Genomic DNA, 12,696 nt, shown 5'->3' on the forward strand with positions numbered 1-12,696 from the left:
TATTCACAGATAGGTTTGTCTCATCAATCACAGGCAAATGTTGACAACAAATGAAATTCTTTTTTTTATAAAACCCCTCTCAATCAACTCAAGATTCAGGTGGTTGTCCAAAAATAACATGAAGAATAGAAACGTTCGTATATGTTTCAAAGAGAGAAAAAAAAGAATATTCGTGAAATGATTTTGGTTTCGCTCTCTAATCTCTCATTGGAAGTTTAGAACAGAACACTTTCTGTGCAGACACAACAATTGTGGCGTTTCGCAAACTCCAAATGTGGTGGATTCTCTTACGTCACATGGCATCTATTATTCGCAAAATTCTATAATCTAAAAATAGCCAGCAATTTCAGCAAGTTTCACATTGTTGAAGAGCATGTCTGCAAAATGGGGGAAAAAATGGACAGACATGACGTACTTCCGGAAGCATTTGCATCCGGAGTGTGTTGAAAAGGTTTGTTTTACGTTTGAAAATTCCAATGGTTATGTAGGGCACTGATACAAATATTATGATGAAAGAGAGAATTCCATTTTTTTTTTGTTTAATTTTACGAAGAAGCTCAAACTGTGGTCCGCGACTTAAGTGGTCCTCGAGACATATCCTTAAGTGTAATCCAGTGATTCCCAACCGATGTGTTGCGATACACTTGTGTGTCACGTAGTCCCCTAAGGTGTGTTGCGGATTTTTTAGAATTTAAAAATCATGAAGAATTTAAACATAAATTAGTTAAAATCGAGACAGACTGTTCCAGTCAACACTTCCAGCGGTAGCAATAATACTCAGTGCTATATAGAGTCATTATAAAAACTAATATGGTTTCACTATTGTAATATATATATATATATATATATATATATATATATATATATATATATATATATATATATATATATATATATATATATATATATATATTATTATTATTATTATTATTATTATTATTATTATTATTATTATTATTATTATTATTATTAGCAGCAGCAACAGCAGCAGCAGCAGTAGTAATAGTAATAGTAGTAATAAAAATATCGAACAAGTGTCTGGCGATGTCCTTGACCTCTGTAAAGTGTGTCGTGAGTCAAAATGTTGAGAACCTCTGATCTAATCTACTTTATTCTTGTAAATTACACACAAGAACACATTGCAATGTATGAGGTTCACGATATATGATTTTCTTGACATTCCCAGTTACTGTGACACATTGAGAAAGTAGACTTTTTTCAAGGTCAAACTGATCGAAACTTAACTGAGATCATCAATTCAGGAAAAAATGTTTGAACAATTCGGAAATTTGTCTGTTGAATCTAAAATTAGGAGGAATTTCAACTTAGGCAAAATTCTGAAAGACTTTGCAGAGAAAAAGCAAGAAAAGTAACTTTCTTATAATAAAAAAAGAATAATTTTGATTTGATTTTTAGTTTAGCGTCCTTTTTCAGCAGCGAAGATATATGACACGTGGACCTACTGATTAATGTGGAATCTGAACTACATGAGCTCCCGTCGGGAACAGAATCTGGATCTCCGACGCCAAAGGCGCATACGCTAACCGCTTAGTCACGAAAGAGTTCAGAGATGATATATAAATGAACGTATTTAACGCAAAAGGAGCTAAATCCCAAGTGTAAATAGTTTGGATATTACATATAATCATGCAGCTAATGCTATTTTTACGCATAGTTATGTACTACAGGGAAACATATTGGCACTTAGATCCTTTAGGTACGGATTTCCGTTGGCACATAGACTTACAATCCAACATAAAGTGTATTTAGCAAAAAGTGAGACTTAGCTCCTTTAGAACTAAATAGATTCAAGTATTGTTAATTACTTGTAGACTTACTTACCTATATACAATTTTATATCAAAATTTAGATTATATCTGTTTGGTCTGTTAACTTGCATGCACTTCTTAAGAGCACATTTTGATTATTTTCCATTTCACCTCAGAGATATTAAGTTTACAATAAACTTCTTAAAGATGACGCGGTGGCTCAGTAGTAGAGTGTTCACTTCTAGTACGTTGGATCCCTGGTTCGATCCCAGCTCGCGCCAAATGGGCTTTGTGAAGGACAAACACAGTATGCGTGGGTTTTCTCGGTGTTCTCCCGTTTCCTCCCACTTTCTTCATTTCACAATTTTGTTTATTTCTGATCATCACTGTCTCCTTTAGCCTACCCGGCATAACCGTAAGACGTAACACTGAAAGATTTTATTTCATTTCATGTAGACTTTTTTTAAAAATATAACAGACTTTGGTATAAGTTGCTTGGGGACATGGGGCCTACCAAAATTATTTCCAATCGGATCTAGCACCTCCTAAGTAAGGCTGAGATTGTATATCTCATTAATCATAATGTGTATGCGTTCTGTCATAATGAAAGGCTTAATATACCTGTTTTAGAATCAGTTTCAGTTTAATAGATGGCTTGTTACTGAGCCTGTTATTATTGATCACGAATGGCATAACTTTTAGTGTCATAAAAATTTGCTTATTTCGATATTCTCGAAAACTATATATGAGAATTTATCCTCCCTACAGATGCATACCCTGAAAGATTGGAAGGGGTCTGGATCAGGTGGACACCCCGTGAGTGTGCCTTAGGACACAAAAGACAAATATATTGATTTAAAAATAGTTACAAAATTTTGGGGGAAGGATACTCGGTACACCCCCACAGGTGCGCCCCTGCCTCTATGCATATCATTTTATTACGCACAATCAAGTCAGTCGATTAACATAATTATCTAATCTTTGGACATTTTTAAAAAGATTTAAAAAAAAAAAAAAAAACTCCTTTAAATGTTTTCCCTGTCTTTCGGTGCGACCTAGAACCAACAAATCATAAGAACCACTTGATGGATCGCAATCAATTTTGGCCAAGGTGTATAGAGTCAAAACTTAAAAATAGAGTTTGTTTATGAAATTTCCTATTTAAACGTTGATAGGTATAGATTAAAAACGGTAACAGCTAGCGAGAAACGGTTTCCTGTAGTCGATTAAGCGCCCCAAGAATATATTTCATATATATCCTTGGCTCTCTACTAAACCCGAAATTATAGAAATCTACTACTACATCGTTTCAATATTGATATATTTAGAGGAAAAAACGGTAATAGATAGCGATAAGCGTTTTTTTTTTTAAAATCGATTTAATGCTCTAAGAATAAATATCATCTCTCAAAGCCCTCTATTCAAATTGGAAGAAGTGCCGTACAAATCAACCACTTTCGCTTTAAACGATGATCGCTATAGAATTAAAAACTCTAATAGATATTGATAAGCTACTTTCTGCAATCAATTAAGTGTCTCAAAAACCCAGGAGTAGTAGAAATACACTTTACCAAATTTAGCTTCATAGATTTAATATTAATTGAGAAAAGTTAACATCATACAAACCAAACTCCTTGACGTGGTGTGCACAGGAAAATGTTATCTGTTTCATTATACGCTAACGCTATTGTAGATTTTTCAGTGCCGTGTGTCTTCTTCTTCACCAGAACTAATCACGTACGAAGCCGTTTTTCTTGTATATCCGGCTCGGAGGGTCATTGGTGGGTAGGTCAAAATTTATGGACGTTCCTGGCTATTTCTAAGAACGCCTTGTTTGTAAGCAACCAGGATTACATATTTGTTACGTGAGTTTACATAGTGGGAGAGGATAAATACCCGGGTAATGGAATAAGGACGATCTTCTTCCATTGGCGGATCTAGAAGGTAAAAACTGGGGGAAGAGGGCAACCAGAACCCAGATTATGATAGATATATCATAAGTTTACGGAAATCACTTTAATTTGAAATCCGTTTGCGCACTTCGTTCTTATTCCCAATAAAGAATAAAAGGCAACGCTTACTATAAATTTTCAAAAATATATAAATAATATTTCAATTATTTTTGTCAATCAAAAAACTGGGGAGGTCTAGGACCCCCCGAGCCGCGGGCTAGATCCTCCACTGTCTTTTTCCTCTCTTCTTATAAAGGTTCTGAATTAAGACCCAATAACGAGGGATTCTTATAACTAATTGAAAAATAAAATAGCTGTAATATTCCAGGATTAACTTTTAATACAATGCTATATCATGTTAGCATAGAAATTTATACTTTCTCCTATAACTATGCTTTAAAAAAATAGTAATTAACCAATTTGCAACTAAACGTAGAATAGTGCGTCAATTGCAAAGGTAAAGTTTAAGGTTAAAAGAAATTACTTTCCCACTTTGTAGCTTTCCTTCTTTAGCATTGGCCTACTAAGAATATACAGTTTACCTACTAACTATATACCACGGTAAACAAAGAACTCCGTTTTAAAAAATTTCATTTCCTCGTTAATGAGTTATAAAAACAGAGGAACGAGCGGCAAATGAAAGCGAAAACGAAGGTCATTCAAATACGGAAGCTGTCTACAACTGTTAAAAAGACACACTCAACTTAATTTAATCATTCATTTTTTAATTATTACTTTTAATTGGCAGATGCAAAATTTTTCAGTGACAATCCAAGAATTTTCTTCTGAAACAGTAACAGTATTGGTAACCTGTGATGTTCGTCCCCCAAAGTCATTGATGCACTCTCATCCTCCCCTGCTCCTGAATTCTCCTAACAAGTATCTCCAGAAATACTTTATTATTATTATTATTATTATTATTATTATTATTATTATTATTATTATTATTATTATTATTATTATTATTATTATTATTATTATTATTATTATTGTTATTATTATTTACACTTTTCAATGGTTCTCATTCACAAAATCATCTTTCCTCACAGTGCGGTCATTATTACTATTGTATACAGAGTGGCACAAAAGTAGGTATACAGACCTTTATATATAAAACATACAGGACTGTATACCTACTTTTGGGCCACTCTGTACATTCACATATTTAAACAAGAATTTTGGGAAAAAGATTCAAAAAATGGATCAAAAGATTGTCATCTTGGCCAATAATTAGTTTCTGGATAAGGGGCCACAAAATTTTTGAACGGCCCTTAAATCGAGTTTTTGTATTTTCTATGAAATAAGCACATCATACTGAGTTAACTGACAATTTGGGTGCAACACTACTTGTAGTTGTCCAGATATAAAGCCTACAAGAAAAAAATTATTGAAATATATTGGATCTTTTTATCAATATATATATATATATATATATATATATATATATATATATATATATATATATATATATATATATGCAAATTTATAATTGCTAACTGCGTTAAATGGCTAATTTTTCGCCGTATCACCTTCTAAAAAATCTGTATGAGTTTCTGTTGTGGACACCCTTACTATAATACTGTGTGGTAGAAAAAATAGTTATTTGGTTTGGAGACAAGATAAAATTGTTTTGGAATCCATCGTTCCTTTTTAGCAGTAAGGTCCCATGAAACGATATAGACTCAAAGGTGCACCCACGGAGGTCCATCGGGTCCGGACCCCCCCCCCCCAAAAAAAAATATTCCTAACTCAAGATATATTTGTACACTTTCTTTATAAAACTATACTTGTTTAACAGGGAAATGATTGATGTAGCATGAACATTTGATATTACATTTCACTTATAAAAACAATCTAGTTCTATCATTTCTTTCTGAAAATATACGTGGGAATATGTTACAATTTCTTATCAGGTACAGAATAATACCCATTCAATACTACATAGACTTAGTGACTTGTAGTGTTGGACTCCCCCCTCCCAAAAGCTTGGACACCTCCTCCACAACAAAAATTTGCGAGTGCGCGCTTGAAAATCTTTAATTTTACGTCCAATGGCCAGCTAGGCTAAAGAAGATGGTGATAATGAGAAATGAAGAAAGTGGGAGAAAACGAGAGAACCTCTAGAAAACCCACGCACACGGTGTTTGTTCACCGCAAAGGTCACTTGACGCTAGCTGGGATCGAACCGAGGACTGTATGCACCAGAGGAGAACGCTCTGCTATTGGTTGGGCGCCTGTAGAAACCTACAATTATTCAAGTTGGTATCCAAATCAATATTTCAGCCGGAATCCAACTAGGTCTCCTACACTAAACGTGGAAAGCCTAACCATTTAGGGCACAAGACACTACCAGAGCTCAAATGCAAGAAGCATAGTAACTCAGTGGTAGAGCGTTTATCTTTGGTACAAAATGACACACTTTTGATTCCAACATTAGCTTGTGGCATACAATATAATGTTATTATTATTATTATTATTATTATTATTATTATTATTATTATTATTATTATTATTATTATTATTATTATTATTATTATTATTATTATTCATTTTGCGTAAGCATGAACTGTTCTCTTCAACCAATAGGGTACAAAGTTAACACTCAGGACACACGTCGAACTTAAAATGTTATTTAATTTTGATTGTAAGGTTTAGGCCTGCTCTTACTAATTAAAATGATAATAGCCAGAGGAAACTCAGCAGTGGCATATCAGAGTTTGCTTGAGAGAGGGACAAGATCTCTCGATGTAAGTATATTACCACGTTTGTCATTGATGTAATATGTATTATTCTATTGGGTAAATTGTGTATAAATCTCAGACCCAGTGGGAGTAATTGCCCCCTCTGGAGCCCCTGAGGAAGCCAACTCTGCTTTTATGAGACAGAAGAAATTTATTGTTAAGCTCGTCCTCAAATAGTATGTATATCAGTGGAAATTATCTTAATTATCATAACTGAATAATGTAGTAGTAGTTATTTATTTATTAAGGTACAAATAGCCAAACAACAACGGGGAAGATCAGATTAATATCAGGGTCATAAAGTCCTAGGTTCCGCGTAATAATAGATCCAAGTATCTAATATCCAGGCACCCGATTATCGGTTCTGGAACCGGGCGCCCGATTATCGATTCCGAGTTTTGGTATCTGATTTTCGGTTTTGGATTTGAATGCTGATTCTCCATTCTGGAACCAGGTACGTAATTCACATTGGATCCGGATCCAGGCGCTTTTGGAACCAGATAACCCGGGTCCAAAATTTGCTGCCCATCCCTAGTTAATATGATCACTTTGACTTGATTAAGTACACTTTTGAAGGAATTGACAATCTCTTTACCTTTTATTAAGGCGAACAATTGAGCGCATTGAAGATTTAATTACTGGAAGAAAATGCTTTAATTATTAATAACAATTATAATTACCACCAAGAGAAATATCATGTTTCCATGACACAATTGCCCTACAGGAAGACATAAATTATCTTGTAGACTGGTGTGAAATCTGGCAATTGAAACTTAACAGTAAGAAATGTGACGGTATTACAATTACTCTGAAATTCTCCTGTTCCCTCCAAATACCATATTAACGATTCCCCTATAACATATTCTGCCAGTCATAATGATCTTGGTGTCATCTTTGATTCGAAACTCTCGTTCTCTGACCACATCTCCTCAATAGTTAAGATATCAATACGTATGCTGGGGCTTCTTTACCGATTCACTGAACTACGTACTGTGGCATCATTAACAACATACTATAAAACTCTAATAGCACCCAAGATCGAATACTGCTCTCCCATATGGGCCATGGCCGCACCTACACATTTCTCTATACTTTAGTCTGTTCTCAATTTCTTTATTGCAATAGTACGTTTTCGTGTTCCCGCACTTCGAATATTACCTAAGGAGGAAATTTTGCGATATCTTAATATCCATGCGCCTGAAATACCCAGAAATAACTCTGATTTGAAGTTTCTTCATAAGATTGTAAATGGGAACCTAAGATCAGAAACCCTAATTCAACAACTATCCTTACATGTCCCTTCCCGCAAAACCCGGAATACCCACCTATTCCATCTTGCACGCCCTAGGTTGACAATTATACAGAGGTCTCTTTTTCACCGAGTACCCAACTATTATAATAATCTAACAAGTGAGGTGGACATTTTTTCGAGCTACCCGGTGTTTGAAAGAGCAATAAAACGCATGCTGGCAATAAAACGCAGCTAAATAATATTACTTGTGCACTCCTTGTTAATACTATTGATGTTACTGTTGTTGTTTATTTTTTTAATTCTTTGTCGTTTTTCTTTTTTTCCCGCTTGTTGACATTTCCCTGTGTGGCACAATTATGCTGTATCTGGGAATTTGTTCAATAAATAAATAAATAAATTCTTCTTTTCAACAACTATGTGTGTGGCCATTACGGAAATAATAGTTTTATCCAGACAGTGAGGTTAAAATGATATGAAAGTTATTGACAGAGTAAGTCCTACCTACAATGAAGAAAGTAAACAAGTGTAATGATGTTAGGGGATACACTTATACTAAGTTTTGTCAAAGAACCAGTAAATGTGGTAAAGATCAATTCATAATAATAAGTGAAAATGGAGTATTTTAGGGTAAAGTGATATGCTATGAGAATTAACTGAATTTCTGTATTTCATTTTTACCGGAATCAGTACTACTTAACAATAGAAATGTTCGTTCCTCTTCGTCATTATACCACTCGTAAAGCCTCTTGTTATGGAACTCTGCAAGATAAGTGTACAAGCAGTGGCATACACAGAATTTCATCAAAGGGAATTCGAGGACTCAAGCTTATATCGTTTCATAACATTTGTGATTTTTGCATTCAAATTTTAATATAGTAATTTTTTTCTTAATATGTTGTAGAAAGGAGTAAAAATCCGGAATTTTCCCTTGTGTACGCCAGAGATGGAGCAGGTCAGTGGGTCATGGGTCAGTTTTCATTGACCCACACCATCTCTAGTGTTACCCATTGTAAGCAATAATTTCAGTTTTATCTTGTTGAAATATAAAATAATATGTCTCACCGAAAGTTATGATGAAACCTATCATTAAAGATTTTTCCATCGCCGAAATTAATCACGTTGACTTATAATAGCAAGATTCAACATGTTGAACATGTAATGCTATCTTTACTTTATCCCAGTGCAAAATTTTCCGATATTCATTAAACGGCTTCTCCAGTATTTCGACTATATTATTGAAAGGATACAGTTTGCCACAACTCTATTCCAGTGCTATTTGCCACAGTATTTCCATCGAGGATTTATCAAATCTCATTATCATGAAGATCGACACATATCTGATGCAACAGCTAAGGTTTGACAGGCATCCCTATATTTGATTCCCTGTAATTAGGTAGTAAGTGCTGTCGCCTGAAGGACGCGAGAGGTTCCGCTTCATATAGTCTTTCTGCTGAAAAGAAAGATTAAACTATCCAAGAAACAAACACAAACCATCCTAAATTTTGCGATTAATTCAAAAAAATGATGTAGTTGAATTTATTATCGTAAAACATTTCGTACCTTCTGTTATATACCGGTAATATTTTTATTTTTGCATTATATTATGCAACTAAAGAACCAGGTTTTATGTAGTTAAGGATAGGAACAGTTCAGACCGTCAAGGAGAAAAGTTACAAAATTTCAATCAGTCGTAAAAATTGTAAATAAATTAACCCAAATCTCAAAGTTGATTTGATGCGAATCTAACGTAACTCTATTACGTTCCTCGTAATGCCCCGCAGTAGCCTATCTGAAGACATAACAAACAAGAAGTAGAATTTATGCACCCAGAAGCATGAAAGAAGGTAATCAATTCATACTACTAGGAGGCTTCTGTCAGACATAACTGCGTATAGTCCTCTGGCAACCCTTAGTTGTTGCATCAATTACATGATAATGTTTATGATAATGAGACAAGATAAATCAGCTATAACAACACTGCAAGGCTGTAATAAAATGTACTAAAATACTGTTTGTGGTAAACTACACGAATTTAAGTTATTTTACTTAGATACGTTAATTATCACGTGGTCTCCCAAATAACAAGATAATGTTATCCGAAAATCTGGTCACACGTGGATGAGATATCGTACTCTTATTTTTCAATATTCTTCAATTGCCTTTGGGTATACCGGTATACGTCTAACCAAGGACGTTCTCACTGGGTGGAAGGTAGGGCACTGGTGTGGAGGCACGGTGGCTCAGTGGTAGAGCGTTCACCTCCGGTGCGTGGGGTCCCTGGTTCGATCCCAGCTCGCGCCGTGTGGACTTTGTGGTGGACAAACACCGTGCTCGTGAGTTTTCTCGGGGTTCTCCCACTTTCTTCATTTCACTCATCTCTCATCATCACCGTCTCTTTTAGCCTAACCGGCATAACCGTGGGACGTAAAACTTAAAGATTTCATTTCATTTTCATTTTCCTAGGGCACTGGATCCCTACGAAATCCCGACTTTTCTGTAAATTTAGTCTAATTTTAGGCGTAATTTTACAAATTTTAATATGATGTATCCTGATATTAAATTTGGAGCCCCCTCGAAATAAATTCCTGCCTACGTCCCTGCGTCTAACATAGAAATAAACTGAAGGAAAATATGATTTTTTAAAAAAATTTTACGTCCTACGGTTATGCTGGCTAGGCTAAAGGAGATGGTGATGATGAGAAATGAATGAAATGTTGGAATGAATAAAGTGGGAAGAGACGGGAGAACTCGAGAAAATACTCCACTTTGTTTGTCCACCACAAAATCCACTTGGTGCTGGCTGGGATCGAAACAAGTACCCCACAGAAAAGAGAAGAACGCTCTACCACTAACCAACCCACCGTGGCCCCGTGAAGGAAACGAAATACTGTAAACTGAGAAATAGTACAAACAGACAATAAAATAACGTATAACGCAGATAAAGAAAATCGAACATTAACGTTTTAGAAGTGTAAGAACAGTATAAAAATGTTAATAAAAGAATATATAACTACAATGCAAAATCTGAAATCTGATCATGTTAATTTTGGCACTAATTACCTACTTGTTAGCGTCTCTTGTTGATATAGTACGTACGTAATACTAAATTTTCCTTATTTATTGCAAGTCTAGACAAGACATGCCAGTGGCTGTACAGTACAAAATGTTTCTTCCGCGAATGCTGCTGTTATGATATAACATGATCTTAACGCAAAACTCCGCCCAAAGAAATATGGAAGAAAACAAATATAATTACGAAATATTTTTCATTTACTTTCTATTATTAATCACTATCTTCCTTTTCAGCTTAAGTATACTGTATTATGCTACTCGTATGTATGTATAGTTCCAAAAACTAATATTCTCACGTAATTTTTCCATTCTACCTTGTAACACAACACTCAAATTTCCTTACCCACGCATTTTCTCGTCACTTATAAATATCTTAAACCAAACGAAGTGGTCAGTACACAAACAAGAAGAAGAAGAAGAAAAAAAGAAAGAGAAAATGAAAGAAAAAATTTTCTTCATCCATTCCCTGCGTAAACATTGTGTAAACGTTCTACTTTGAATTCAATGCACAACCATCTCATACTGATTTGTAGGTCAGGAACAATTTTGAAACACATGCGAAACTGCAAATCTACATTTCTATCATTTTGTAGAATGTATAGCCTACGTTAAGCCTAAATTATACTAAAAGAATATATATATATATATATATATATATATATATATATATATATATATATATATATATATATATATATATATATATATATATATATATATATATATATATATATATATATTCTTTCTTTCTTTGTTTCTTTTAGCATAGTTTAGGCTTAAAATTGTCGTACAGTAAAACTTTCAAACGTGACTTAATGTATTTCTAAAGTTGAATGGTAAACTACGATATGGTGTTTGATATTGTGCGTTATTTTTGACACTAAGTCTGAAGTGGCTAATATCCAAGGTATTTTACGAATGAGAAAGGAAAATTACAGTATTTTAATTTAAATCCAACACACTACGCAACCTGACAATATAAAATACCTTTTTGTATATGCTACGTATAACACAGTAAATTCAACCTTTTTACTTTAAAATCAGGAATTTGAAGCTGAATTGGCTCCTCCAGATTTCGTCGGTCGTTGTTTCTAAAATCCATTGAATTGAGATCCATAAAACCGAGGGGTGAGTGTAATGCGAATTCTTTTTGAGATAGCAAAAGTCATTCAACTAGACTTGACAAAGTAATCAGTAAAAAAAAAATAAATAAATAAATAAATAAAATAAAAAAATAACTTCTTTTTCCAGCCTCTTACCAAGTGGGTTTTGTGGTGGACAAACGACGAGTGCGTTTTCTGGGAGTTCTCCCATTTGCTCCCACTTTAGTTATCCACCATTATTATCTATTTTATCATTACCGTTTTCATTAGCCCCAGTGCATAATTGTGGGACTTAAATTTCAATAAATAAATAAATAAATAAATCACATAATTAAAATTCCAGTTTCTTTTAAAGAGAACAGATCGCATTGATCTCACAAATCAAAGGGATAAAAAATAGTAGGGAATTAATACCGTTAAGCGTAATGTTCATAATTTCTTATACACAGTAAATTGGATCTTTTTTTTAACGTGTTAACTTCGTTATAAAATTATAACAAAAATTTAAAAAATAGAGGCCAGAGTACTAAACTTTCCCGCTCTTATTTCTTTAGTTAAATCATGTCATGCTGCAGTATTACTTAAGACATTTAACTTATGAAATATAAACACAGAGTTATTAACAAAGACTTTACGCAAAACGTTGTCCGAAGAAAAGTTACACCTGAAAGTAAATTATCCATTCCGTTGTGGACATTTCTAAGCAAACATGATTTATGCCATGTTATATGATTGTTAACAGTACACTTCTACATGTACAGAACATGTAATGTGGTATGTTTTGAGTTTAGCATCCTTTTTCAGCAG

The 12,696-nt window shown here is 34.0% G+C and overlaps 1 protein-coding gene and 1 non-coding gene across 2 annotated transcripts in view; one reads left to right on the forward strand and one right to left on the reverse strand.

Moving 5' to 3' along the window:
* The window catches only part of LOC145690161 (O-acyltransferase like protein-like), a 186,092-nt gene that overhangs the window by 153,514 nt on the left and 19,882 nt on the right, over positions 1-12,696 (reverse strand). The window lies entirely within an intron of this gene.
* On the forward strand, positions 9,944-10,015 carry TRNAR-CCG (transfer RNA arginine (anticodon CCG)). The gene has a single exon. It is a non-coding gene; the product is annotated as a tRNA-Arg (tRNA).

This window comes from Thermobia domestica, chromosome 7, assembly GCF_964235325.1.
Source record: "Thermobia domestica chromosome 7, izTheDome1.hap1.1, whole genome shotgun sequence".
NCBI classification, from domain to species: Eukaryota; Metazoa; Arthropoda; class Insecta; order Zygentoma; family Lepismatidae; genus Thermobia; species Thermobia domestica.